This window comes from Neomonachus schauinslandi, chromosome 13 (genome assembly GCF_002201575.2).
Source record: "Neomonachus schauinslandi chromosome 13, ASM220157v2, whole genome shotgun sequence".
Taxonomy (NCBI): Eukaryota; Metazoa; Chordata; class Mammalia; order Carnivora; family Phocidae; genus Neomonachus; species Neomonachus schauinslandi.
In genome coordinates, this window is record NC_058415.1 from 43464354 (window position 1) to 43476380 (window position 12027).

Below are 12027 nucleotides of genomic sequence, written 5' to 3' on the forward strand. Positions count from 1 at the left end.
AGGGCATAGCTGTTTATTGGATGAGCAGAAAAAAATATGCTTGTGGCAACCAGAAAGTTTTAAGGTCTTTCAAGTTGTATAAAATGGACCTGCAGAAACATTTAAGTGTTCTCAGGATGCAAAGTTGGTGCTGAAATGTGATATCAAACCAGTTGCAAAAAGTGTACAGCAGCCATCTCTTGAGGTCAAACCTGGTACCAAATACGCAAGAAAGCTTCAGGATACGTAGCTTGTTGGCCTTGTCCCATATGGTTGCATAATCTGATCATGTGTGAATTTCACAAAAGATTCATATTCTGCTAGTTTGGTATCGAGGATTTGCTCATACTCTTCCCGAATTTTATCTTCATAGTCTTTTAAGAGACGCTCACATATTATTCCAACTTCTCAGAGGGTAAAGGTGGGCTGGTCCTTCTTTATTCAGGAGGAACCTGGAGAAGTAGGTGCTGTGAGTGCTGAGGAATGAGGCTGACTTTCCCAAGTACAAGCTTCACTCTGATTAAGAACAACTTCTAAATGTCTCCACCTTTGATAATGACTATATTCTTATTTTATGTTCAGAAAAATTTGTTCCGGTGTTGGAAGGCGCCGCTTGCTGCCGGGCGGGGCGGGCTGCTGCAGAGTCGGCGGTGGGGTCTGCGACTGGACAAACAGTGGAAGCTTGGCGTCCGGGGGCCTGAGGCCCAGAGTGGGGCTGGGCAGAGGGGCGCAGCACCGCCACTTCCGGGAACCAGGGCTCAGCAGAGCCGCCTGGAACTCCATGGGCCGCTTCAGCGTCGCCCTGCACACCATGCTGCTGAGGGGCCAGGGACTGGGAGCTGACGCGGAGATAACTGCAGCCCAACCTCCAGCTCCTCCGCGGAGCTCGCAAGCCTAGCCCTCACTTACTCCTCTTAGTTGTGCTTTCTAAAGTATTTGCTTTCTGGGAAATTCTCTTTTTTTTAGGCCAGTCAGCCAAACAATGAAAAAAACTTTTTTTTTCACTTGTATTTGTCTAGTATTTTCAGGTTTGCTGTACTAGGACGATTTCTCTGAGCATCATATCCACCAAATTATTGGGAAGGGAAACCTTTACTCTCATAAATAGAATTGCTAAACACCACTTGATTTTTTGTGCACATGGACTTATGGTTACCAATATATATATCCGTTATTGTATTGAATCAAATACAGTGAGGCACCCAACACTTAGTAGGTGCACAGTAAATGACAGTTGAATAAATGATAGTCTCAAGGTTGATATATTTACATAAAGCTACTTTCCCTATATTACATTGTCCCATATTTCTATGATTTTTGGTGCTCATATTATTTTTTTGTCTCCCTCTCAATCATCAAGCTTCCTTTCTTGTGCCTACCTAAAGGAACACCTCACTTCCTGACTCTAACATTTACCAACTTTTCCCCTAGAATGTGTTTAAAATCGCCTTCTATTCTACTTGTAAAAGTAACATATTTTGAAAAGAAGAAAATAGGTAGCACTTGAAATCCCATCTCCCAGATATAATCACTACTCAAACTCTAACAATTCCCTCTTGCCTTTTTGTCTGTGTGTGTTCCATCTATCTGAGATTGCCCTCATGCGCCAGTAAAAGGGAAGAAAGAGCACTTTACCCAGCAGGCTGAAGAGATTCCTCAGAGCTCCTGTCAGTTGACAAAGGGCATGGAGCAGATGGAGCTTCTCCCTTTCTGAAACTATGGTTCTTCCCAGAAAGCAATGCTGATGTAAGAATGACTCAGTTAAACAACTGCATTGTTTATTATTGTAATAGAATTTATCAGTGACAAAAAATAAATAAAATTCAGTCAGGAGCAGACTCATGCTGTCAGACTTTAAAGTGTATTTTATATTTAATTCAAGTTCTCGAGCTTCATTACATCTTTCTTTGTAGTGTACATAAACTTCTCAGATCTTCCCATACAGTAGGCTATCTAGGACATAAGGGGCCATCCCTCTAATTATTTCCTCATTTGCTTATAGATTTTCTCATTTTAATACTATGACCATAAATGGGTATAAAGTGCATGTATTATCACATTTCTACTGTTGGACCCTGGATACAGTTGAGAGTTTACTATACTGACAATCTTATATCCTACTTTTTCATTTAATAACATAGGACATAAGACTATTACCATATAATTATTTTAATAAATGTACAACATTCTGTCATATTGCTGTTCTGTGATTTATTTTCCAGTATTTTTCTGTTGAATTTCCCCCAATATTTTACTGTTGCAAATACCTCATTATGAACATCTTCATGCATAAAGCTTTTTCTACATTTCTGATCTTTTTAAAGTACATAAATCTGTTCCTATAAACTACTCATTTGCTGCTTCTAAACTGCCCTGGGGTAAGAAATTTGATAAATAAGCTTGTTAGAAGTAAAGCTAAGTTAAAAGTCAATAGGCTCTGAAGAAAGATTAAATTCATGGATTAAATTCAAGTCAATTTGTGACTTTTATTTTGCTTTCCCCTTAGCTTTTTAAATTTAAATTAAATTTAGTTTCAGGGGTAGGATTTAGTGATTCATCAGTTGCATATAACACCCAGTGCTCATTACATCAAGTGCCCATCACCCAATTACTCCATCCCCCCACCCACTTCCCCTCCAGCAACACTCAGTTTGTTTTCTGTAGTTAAGAGTCTCTTATGGTTTACCTCCCTCTGTTTTTATCTTACTTTATTTTTCCTTCCCTTCTCCTATGTTCATGTTTTGTTTCTTAAATTCCACATACAAGTGAAATCATATGGTATTTGTTTTTCTTTGACTGACTTATTTTGCTTAGCATAATACCCTCTAGTTCCATCCATGTCATTGCAATGGCAAGATTTCATTCTTTTTGATTGCTGAGTAATATTCCATTGTGTGATTTGTGTGTGTGCGTGTGTGTGTATACACCCCACATTTTTTTTTATCTATTCATCTGTTGATGGACATCTGGAATCTTTCCATATTTTGGCTATGGTGGACATTGCTTCCATAAACATTGGGGTGCATGTGCCCCTTCGAATCACTATTTTTGTATCCTTTGGATAAATCCCTAGTAGTGCAATTGCTGGGTCATAGGGTAGTTCTGTTTTTAACTTTTTAAAGAACCTTCATATTGTTTTCCAGAGTGGCTGCACCAATCTGCATTCCCACCAACAGTGTAAGAGGGTTCCCCTTTCTCCGCATCCTCGCTGACATCTGTTGTTTCCTGAGTTGTTCATTTTAGCCATTCTAACCAGTGTGAGGTAGTATCTCATTGTAATTTTGATTTGTATTTCCCTGATGATGAGTGATGTTGAGCATTTTTTCATGTGTCTATTGGCCATTTGTATGTCTTCTTTGGAGAAATGTCTGTTCATGTCTTCTGCCCATTTCTTGGCTGATTTTTTGTTTTTTGGGTGTTGAGTTTGATGAGTTCTGTATAGATTTTATATATTCATCCTGCCCGTCAGGACTTCATGAAATTTTGATGTCAGAAAAGCCTATTGTGTCCCATCTCCTCCACCCCTACTCCTCAGCCCTCAACCCTACTTCCACACTGGTCCACGTGTTGAGTGTGGTTTAATAAATGCCTTCCCCCGAAATGAGGCACCAAATTGCTATAGACCTGTGTGAAAAGCAAAAGACATTTCATAGCTCAAATTGTTAATGTGGTTTGGAAGAGGCATAGGCATAAAGTAAAACTTCATTCATAAAGATCCCATTGAGTCATTATTTATATATCATTATGCTAAACTTACTTTGTCCTAACAGGCATCTCCATAATGGAAATAAATAATGTAAGCCTTTTTAAAGCTTAATGTTTACAAAAAGTATATATTTATCCATTAGATGTATCTTTGATAAAAACCTTCTACTGGGCAATTCCTTGTTAGCACAGTATGAATTACTCTTTGTATTTGAAAGCAATAAAATCATATTTTTCTAAAATATTAAAAAATGCTAAACTATGACCCCTTCAGATGATCCTCAATTATTCTAATTACTGAGTTTCTATAGTATTTACTCAGTAAAAATGTTGCTTTGCTCAGAAACATTTTAATAATGCTAAGGATAATTAATGCAGAAAAGAAAAAAAATGAGTTTGGCTCCTGGCCAGTTAAAATTAAATATGATCATTTATGGAATAATTATTATTTTGCACAGTTTAGCTAAAATCCCTAGATACTTAGCTTGCTTTATTCTCGCCTAAGGTATATATTAAAATATCTATTTGTGAACTGAAGGCATATGTTTTGGTTATGTTTATGTCTGATTGATCTTCTTTTTCTCTCTATAATTATTTGCTACGCCAGATAGGTGGGTATTGATTTCATAGTAAAATTTATGTTTTGAGAATAAAGGTTTGTGTTTGGTAGGCACACAGCTAATGTTTTCTTTAGTTGTACCTGCCTTTTATAAAAAGAGTGGTAGTGAGGTCAAAGTAGCAGCAGAGAGTTAAAGAGAGCATCTTTTCTTTTTTTGTAGTTGACATGCAAAATTATCTTAATTTCAGGGGTACAACATAGTGATTTGACAACTTATATACATTGGGAAGTGATCGCCACTATAAATCTAACTACCACCTGTCTCCATACAAAGTTGTTACAATATTATTGTCTCTATTCCCTGTGCTGCATGTTGCATTCCCATGACTCATTTATTTTATAACTAGAAGTTTGTACCTTTGAATCCCCTTCCCCTATTCGCCCATTCTCCCACCCCACTCCCCTGTGGCTACAACCAATTTGTTGTCTGTGTTTATGAGTCTCTTTCTGTTTTGTTTGTTCATATTTTTTAGATTCCACAAATAAATGAAATTATATGGTATTTATCTTTCTCTGTGTGGCTTATTTCACTTAGCATAGCACCCTCTAGTCCAGAAATTGTAATTTTTGAGGTAACTTTATGTTTAATAGTGTTTCTGATCATGAAAAGATATTCATACCCTTCACCCTCGTAGCCCGTCTCTACCAAATCCACTTCCCCTCCTGCCCTTCTTCTCCTGGCCTTGCTGTTCTTCTGGTCACCCAGGTTGGAAATGACAGTTCTTTTCTGCCACCCCCCCCCCATTCAGTCTGGCTTCAGTTCTTATAGCTGCTTCAGTTCATCATCCTCATGCTTTCTACCAGCTAAGGGTCTTCTCCATCTTTCCTAGATGGTTGCAATCATATCCTGGTTAGTCTTTGGTTTTAAGAGCCTCCCATCTCTTTCTGAACATTTTTATTTCTATTCTTTCTTATAAGGATTCTAACCATGTCTTTCCCCTACTCGTTAACCTTCACCTGCCTTAGCATAGCCTGTGAGGCTCTCCTCATTCAGCCTTCACCTGTCTTTCCAGACCTATCTCCTCCTGCTTGGTTTATCCATAGGGCCAACTTATCTACCAGGTATGATAGCACAGTACCTAGGGCCCAAAATGCTCTTTGGGGTTCATGACAATATTATAATTTTAATGAATTATAAAATTAGAAGAAAAAATGAATATAATGGTAATAATAATCATGAATTCAGACTGAATATATTTAGCTTTATACCAACACAGCTGTAAAATATAATTTTTAATATGGTTTCTAATGGAGGAATGGGTCCACAAATGCAAAAGTGCCTAAGGCCATGAAAATAATAATGCATCCCTGTTTGCATACATTAAATTCTGGCCCCATTAGATTTCTCATTGTCCCCACACACCATTCATGCTTTCTTGTTTTCATCACTGTTATTCTCTGTACCTAGAAGTCATAGTCAGACTTAACCCATCCAGTTTTTCCTAAGAAAACTGTACCCAAACTTAAAAGCACAAATAGCTATTTTTCCCTCATCTTCCCTACCCTCCATCTATTTTATATCTATCCTAAATCACGTATTTTACATTGTCATCCATTTTTTAACTCAGCAATGATTTACTGAACACCTACTATGTATCAGGCTTTATACAGGAGGAGTCTAAGAGGAATAAAACACCCAATTCTCAATGGGTTCTCATCTCAATGGTATGCCTAAAATGCTCTTTAGGTTTTTCTGCTGCCTATTAAAAACTTAGCTTGAAAGTGTCTTTTGAAACCTTCCCTAACACCCCAGGCAACAATGATCACTCTATCTCCTCCATTCCCATAGGATGTTTAGATGGCATGTATTATATCATATAATATATTATAATTGTTTCAGAATGAGACAGTAAAAGGTATGGTTGGTAATTTCTTGAGGATACTGTGTCTTCCTTCATTTTTGAGTCACAGAGCCTGGCCTATAGAAGGGTTTCAAGGCATGTTTATTAATTAAGTCACTGAAAGAATAATGAAGTCAGTTTTTTGGAACTCAGAATATATTTTTCCATTTTACCATAGAAACACTGTACAAGGAGTTAACTCTTCTAGTCCAGCTTGCAAATGACTAACCAATAGCACAAATGAAATAAAATCCAATAGACCTGTTCCACCTAAAAGCCATGGGTTGTGTAATAATGTTTCTATGCAGAAGTTATTCAAAATATGAGTGAAGTATATAACAAATCCTTCTTTCTTGGAGAGAGGATATTGGCTTTGGCTGGCTGGTGGAAGTGGGAGAAAAGTCTTCCAGACCTTTAGATCTGATGATGGTACCTGTATGGCTTGGATTCCAAACTCTAAAAAGGTTGGCTATAGGCATATGGACATAAAAGGACCAGAAAAATAGAGCCTTGAAGGAAATGGTGCGACTAGAAACTCATTTATTTAAAAAAAAAAAAATCCTATCCCCAACCCCCACTACCACTCCTGACCAAGGCAAAGGCCAAGTCCTCTTAGCCTGCCTGAATCTGTGTTCTTATATAAAGGCAAATTCTACTCTTTCTATTCTCATATCTCTCTCAGGAAATAGATGTAGAGTTGGGATTGAATAGTTCCATTGTTTATTTCTCTGTTTCACTTAAGATTCAATCATTGGCTTTAAACAGCAAGTGTTTGCCTCCTTACTAGGCTACTTCCTTGGGCTCAAACTAACAAACTACCCTTAGTATTCTTAGCACGTTTGTGTGCAAATCTTTTTTTTTTTCTAGTATTTTATTTTTATTTATTTATTTATTTTTATTCTTATGTTAATCCCCATACATTACATCATTAGTTTTAGATGAAGTGTTCCATGATTCATTGTTTGTGCATAACACCCAGTGCTCCATGCAGAATGTGCCCTCCTCAATACCCACCACCAGGCTAACCCATCCTCCCACCCCCCTCCCCTCTAGAACCCTCAGTTTGTTTTTCAGAGTCCATCGTCTCTCATGGTTCGTCTACCCCTCCGATTTCCCCCCTTTCATTCTTCCCCTCCTGCTACCTTCTTCTTCTTCTTCTTCTTCTTTTTTTTTTCTTAACATATATTGCATTATTTGTTTCAGAGGTACAGATCTGAGATTCAACAGTCTTGCACAATTCACAGCGCTTACCAGAGCACATACCCTCCCCAGTGTCTATCACCCAGTCACCCCATCTCTCCCACCCCACCCCCCACTCCAGCAACCCTCAGTTTGTTTCCTGCGATTAAGAATTCCTCATATCAGTGAGGTCATATGATACATGTCTTTCTCTGTTTGACTTATTTTGCTCAACATAATACCCTCCAATTCCATCCACGTCGTTGCAAATGGCAAGATCTCATTCCTTTTGATGGCTGCATAATATTCCATTGTATATATATACCACTTCTTCTTTATCCATTCATCTGTCGATGGACATCTTGGCTCTTTCCACAGTTTGGCTATTGTGGACATTGCTGCTATAAACATCGGGGTGCACGTACCCTTTCGCATCCCTACTTTTGTATCTTTGGGGTAAATACCCAGTAGTGCAATTGCTGGATTGTATGGTAGCTCTATTTTCAGCTTTTTGAGGAACCTCCATACTGTTTTCCAGAGTGGCTGCACCAGCTTGCCTTCCCACCAACAGTGTAGGAGGGTTCCCCTTTCTCCGCATCCCTGCCAACATCTGTCGTTTCCTGACTTGTTAATTTTAGCCATTCTGACTGGTGTGAGGTGGTATCTCATTGAGGTTTTGATTTGGATTTCCCTGATGCCGAGCGATATTGAGCACTTTTTCATGTGTCTGTTGGCCATTTGGATGTCTTCTTTGGAAAAATGTCTGTTCATGTCTTCTGCCCATTTCTTGATTGGATTCTTTGTTCTTTGGGTGTTGAGTTTGATGAGTTCTTTATAGATTTTGGATACTAGCCCTTTATCTGATATGTCATTTGCAAATATCTTCTCCCATTCTGTCGGTTGTCTTTTGGTTTTGTTGACTGTATCCTTTGCTTTGCAAAAGCTTTTTATCTTGATGAAGTCCCAATAGTTCATTTTTGCCCTTGCTTCCCTTGCCTTTGGCGATGTTTCTAGGAAGAAGTTGCTTTGGCTGAGGTCGAAGAAATTGCTGCCTGTGTTCTCCTTTAGGATTTTGATGGACTCCTGTCTCACATTGAGGTCTTTCAACCATTTGGAGTCTATTTTTGTGTGTGGTGTAAGGAAATGGTCCAGTTTCCTTCTTCTGCATGTGGCTATCCAATTTTCCCAACACCATTTGTTGAAGAGACTGTCTTTTCTCCATTGGACATTCTTTCCTGCTTTGTCAAAGATGAGTTGACCATAGAGTTGAGGATCCATTTCTGGGCTCTCTATTCTGTTCCATTGATCTATGTGTCTGTTTTTGTGCCAGTACCATACTGTCTTGATGATGACAGCTTTGTAATAGAGCTGGAAGTCCGGAATTGTGATGCCACCAGCTTTGCTTTTCTTTTTCAACATTCCTCTGGCTATATGGGGTCTTTTCTGGTTCCATACAAATTTTAGGATTATTTGTTCCATTTCTTTGAAAAAAGTGGATGGTATTTTGATGGGGATTGCATTGAATGTGTAGATTGCTCTAGGTAGCATTGACATCTTCACAATATTTGTTCTTCCAATCCATGAGCATGGAACGTTTTTCCATTGCTTTGTGACTTCCTCAATTTCTTTCATGAGTATTTTATAGTTTTCTGAGTACAGATCCTTTGTCTCTTTGGTTAGACTTATTCCTAGTTATCTTAAGGTTTTGGGTGCAATTGTAAATGGGATCGACTCCTTAATTTCTCTTTCTTCTGTCTTGTTGTTGGTGTATAGGAATGCCACTGATTTCTGTGCATTGATTTTATATCCTGCCACTTTACTGAATTCCTGTATGAGTTCTAGCAGTTTTGGGGTGGAGTCTTTGGGGTTTTCCACATAAAGTATCCTATCATCTGCAAAGAGTGAGAGTTTGACTTCTTCTTTGCCGATTTGGATGCCTTTTATTTCTTTTTGTTGTCTGATTGCTGTGGCTAGGACTTCTAATACTATGTTGAATAGCAGTGGTGATAGTGGACATCCCTGCCGCGTTCCTGACCTTAGGGGGAAAGCTCTCAGTTTTTCCCCATTGAGAATGATATTCGCTGTAGGTTTTTCATAGATGGCTTTTATGATATTGAGGTATGTACCCTCTATGCCTATACTCTGAAGAGTTTTGATCAAGAAAGGATGCTGTACTTTGTCAAAAGCTTTTTCTGCATCTATTGAGAGGATCATATGATTCTTGTTCCTTCTTTTGTTGATGTATTGTATCACGTTGATTGATTTGTGGATGTTGAACCAACCTTGCAGCCCAGGGATAAATCCCACTTGGTCGTGGTGAATAATCCTTTTAATGTACTGTTGGATCCTATTGGCTAGTATTTTGGTGAGAATTTTTGCATCCATGTTCATCAGGGATATTGGTCTGTAATTCTCCTTTTTGATGGGGTCTTTGTCTGGTTTTGGGATCAAGGTAATGCTGGCCTCATAAAATGAGTTTGGAGGTTTTCCTTCCATTTCTATTTTTTGGAACAGTTTCAGAAGAATAGGTATTAATTCTTCTTGAAATGTTTGGTAGAATTGCCCTGGGAAGCCATCTGGCCCTGGGCTTTTGTTTGTTGGGAGATTTTTGATGACTGCTTCAATTTCCTTAGTGGTTATAGGTCTGTTCAGGTTTTCTCTTTCTTCCTGGTTCAGTTTTGGTAGTTGATACATCTCTAGGAATGCATCCATTTCTTCCAGGTTATCTAATTTGCTGGCATAGAGTTGCTCATAATATGTTCTTATAATTGTTTGTATTTCTTTGGTGTTGGTTGTGATCTCTCCTCTTTCATTCATGGTTTTGTTGATTTGGGTCCTTTCTCTTTTCTTTTTGATAAGTCTGGCCAGGGGTTTATCAATCTTGTTAATTCTTTCAAAGAACCAGCTCCTAGTTTCGTTGATCTGTTCTACTGTTCTTTTAGTTTCTATTTCATTGATTTCTGCTCTGATTTTTATGATTTCTCTTCTCCTGCTACGTTTAGGCTTTATTTGCTGTTCTTTCTCCAGCTCCTTTAGGTGTAGGGTTAGGTTGTGTACTTGAGACCTTTCTTGTTTCTTGAGAAAGACTTGTATTGCTATATACTTTCCTCTTAGGACTGCCTTTGCTGTATCCCAAAGATTTTGAATAGTTGTGTTTTCATTTTCATTGGTTTCCATGTATTTTTTAAATTCTTCTTTAATTTCCTGGTTGACCCATTCATTCCTCAGTAGGATGCTCTTTAGCCTCCATGTATTTGAGTTCTTTCCGACTTTCCTCTTGTGATTGAGTTCTAGTTTCAAAGCATTGTGGTCTGAAAATAGGCAGGGAATGATCCCAATCTTTTGGTACCGGTTGAGACCTGATTTATGACCTAGGATGTGATCTATTCTAGAGAATGTTCCATGGGCACTAGAGAAGAATGTGTATTCCATTGCTTTGGGGTGGAATGTTCTGAATATATCTATGAAGTCCATTTGGTCCAGTGTGTCATTTAAAGTCTTTATTTCCTTGTTGATCTTTTGCTTAGATGATCTGCCCATTTCAGTGAGGGGGGTGTTAAAGTCCCCCACTGTTATTGTATTGTTGTCGATGTGTTTCTTTGCTTTTGTTATTAATTGCCTTATATAATTGGCTGCTCCCATGTTAGGGGCATAGATATTTACAATTGTTAGATCTTCTTGTTGGATAGACCCTTTAAGTAGGATATAGTGTCCTTTCTCATCTCTTATTACAGTCTTTGGTTTAAAATCTAATTTGTCTGATATAAGGATTGCCACCCCAGCTTTCTTTTGGTGTCCATTAGCATGGTAAATGGTTTTCCACTCCCTCACTTTCAATCTGGGGATGTCTTTGGTTCTAAAATGAGTCTCTTGCAGACAGCATATCAATGGGTCTTGTTTTTTAATCCAGTCTGATAGCCTGTGTCTTTTGATTGGGGCATTTAGTCCATTTACATTCAGGGTAACTATTGAAAGATAGGAATTTAGTGCCATTGTATTGCCTGTAAGGTGACTGTTACCGTATATTGTCCGTGTTCCTTTCTGGTCTATGTTGCTTTTAGGCTCTCTCTTTGCTTAGAGGACCCCTTTCACGATTTCTTGTAGGGCTGGTTTCATGTTTACAAATTCCTTTAGTTTTTGTTTGGCCTGGAAGCTTTTTATCTCTCCTTCAATTTTCAATGACAGCCTAGCTGGATATAGTATTCTTGGCTGCATATTTTTCTCATTAATGCTCTGAATATATCCTGCCAGTCCTTTCTGGCCTGCCAGGTCTCTGTGGATAGGTCTCTGGCCAATCTAATGTTTCTACCATTGTAGGTTACATATCTCTTCTCCCGAGCTGCTTTCAGGATTTTCTCTTTGTCTATGAGACTCATAAGTTTTACTATTAGATGTCAGGGTGTTGACCTATTTTTATTGATTTTGAGACGGGTTCTCTGTGCTTCCTGGATTTTGATGCCTGTTTCCTTCCCCAAATTAGGGAAGTTCTCTGCTATAATTTGCTCCATTATACCTTCTGCCCCTCTCTCTCTTTCTTCTTCTTCTGGGATCCCAATTATTCTAATGTTGTTTCGTCTTATGGTATCGCTTATCTCTCGAATTCTGCCCTCGTGATCTGGTAGTTGTTTATCCTCTTTTTCTCAGCTTCTTTATTTTCCAACATTTGGTCTTCTGTATCACTGATTCTCTCTTCTGCCTCATTTA

At 38.4% G+C, this 12027-nt stretch overlaps 1 pseudogene; it reads right to left on the minus strand.

Annotated features, from left to right (window-relative positions):
- Positions 1 to 216: 216 nt before the first annotated feature.
- On the minus strand, positions 217 to 792 carry LOC110573800 (annotated as a pseudogene).
- Positions 793 to 12027: the final 11235 nt, after the last annotated feature.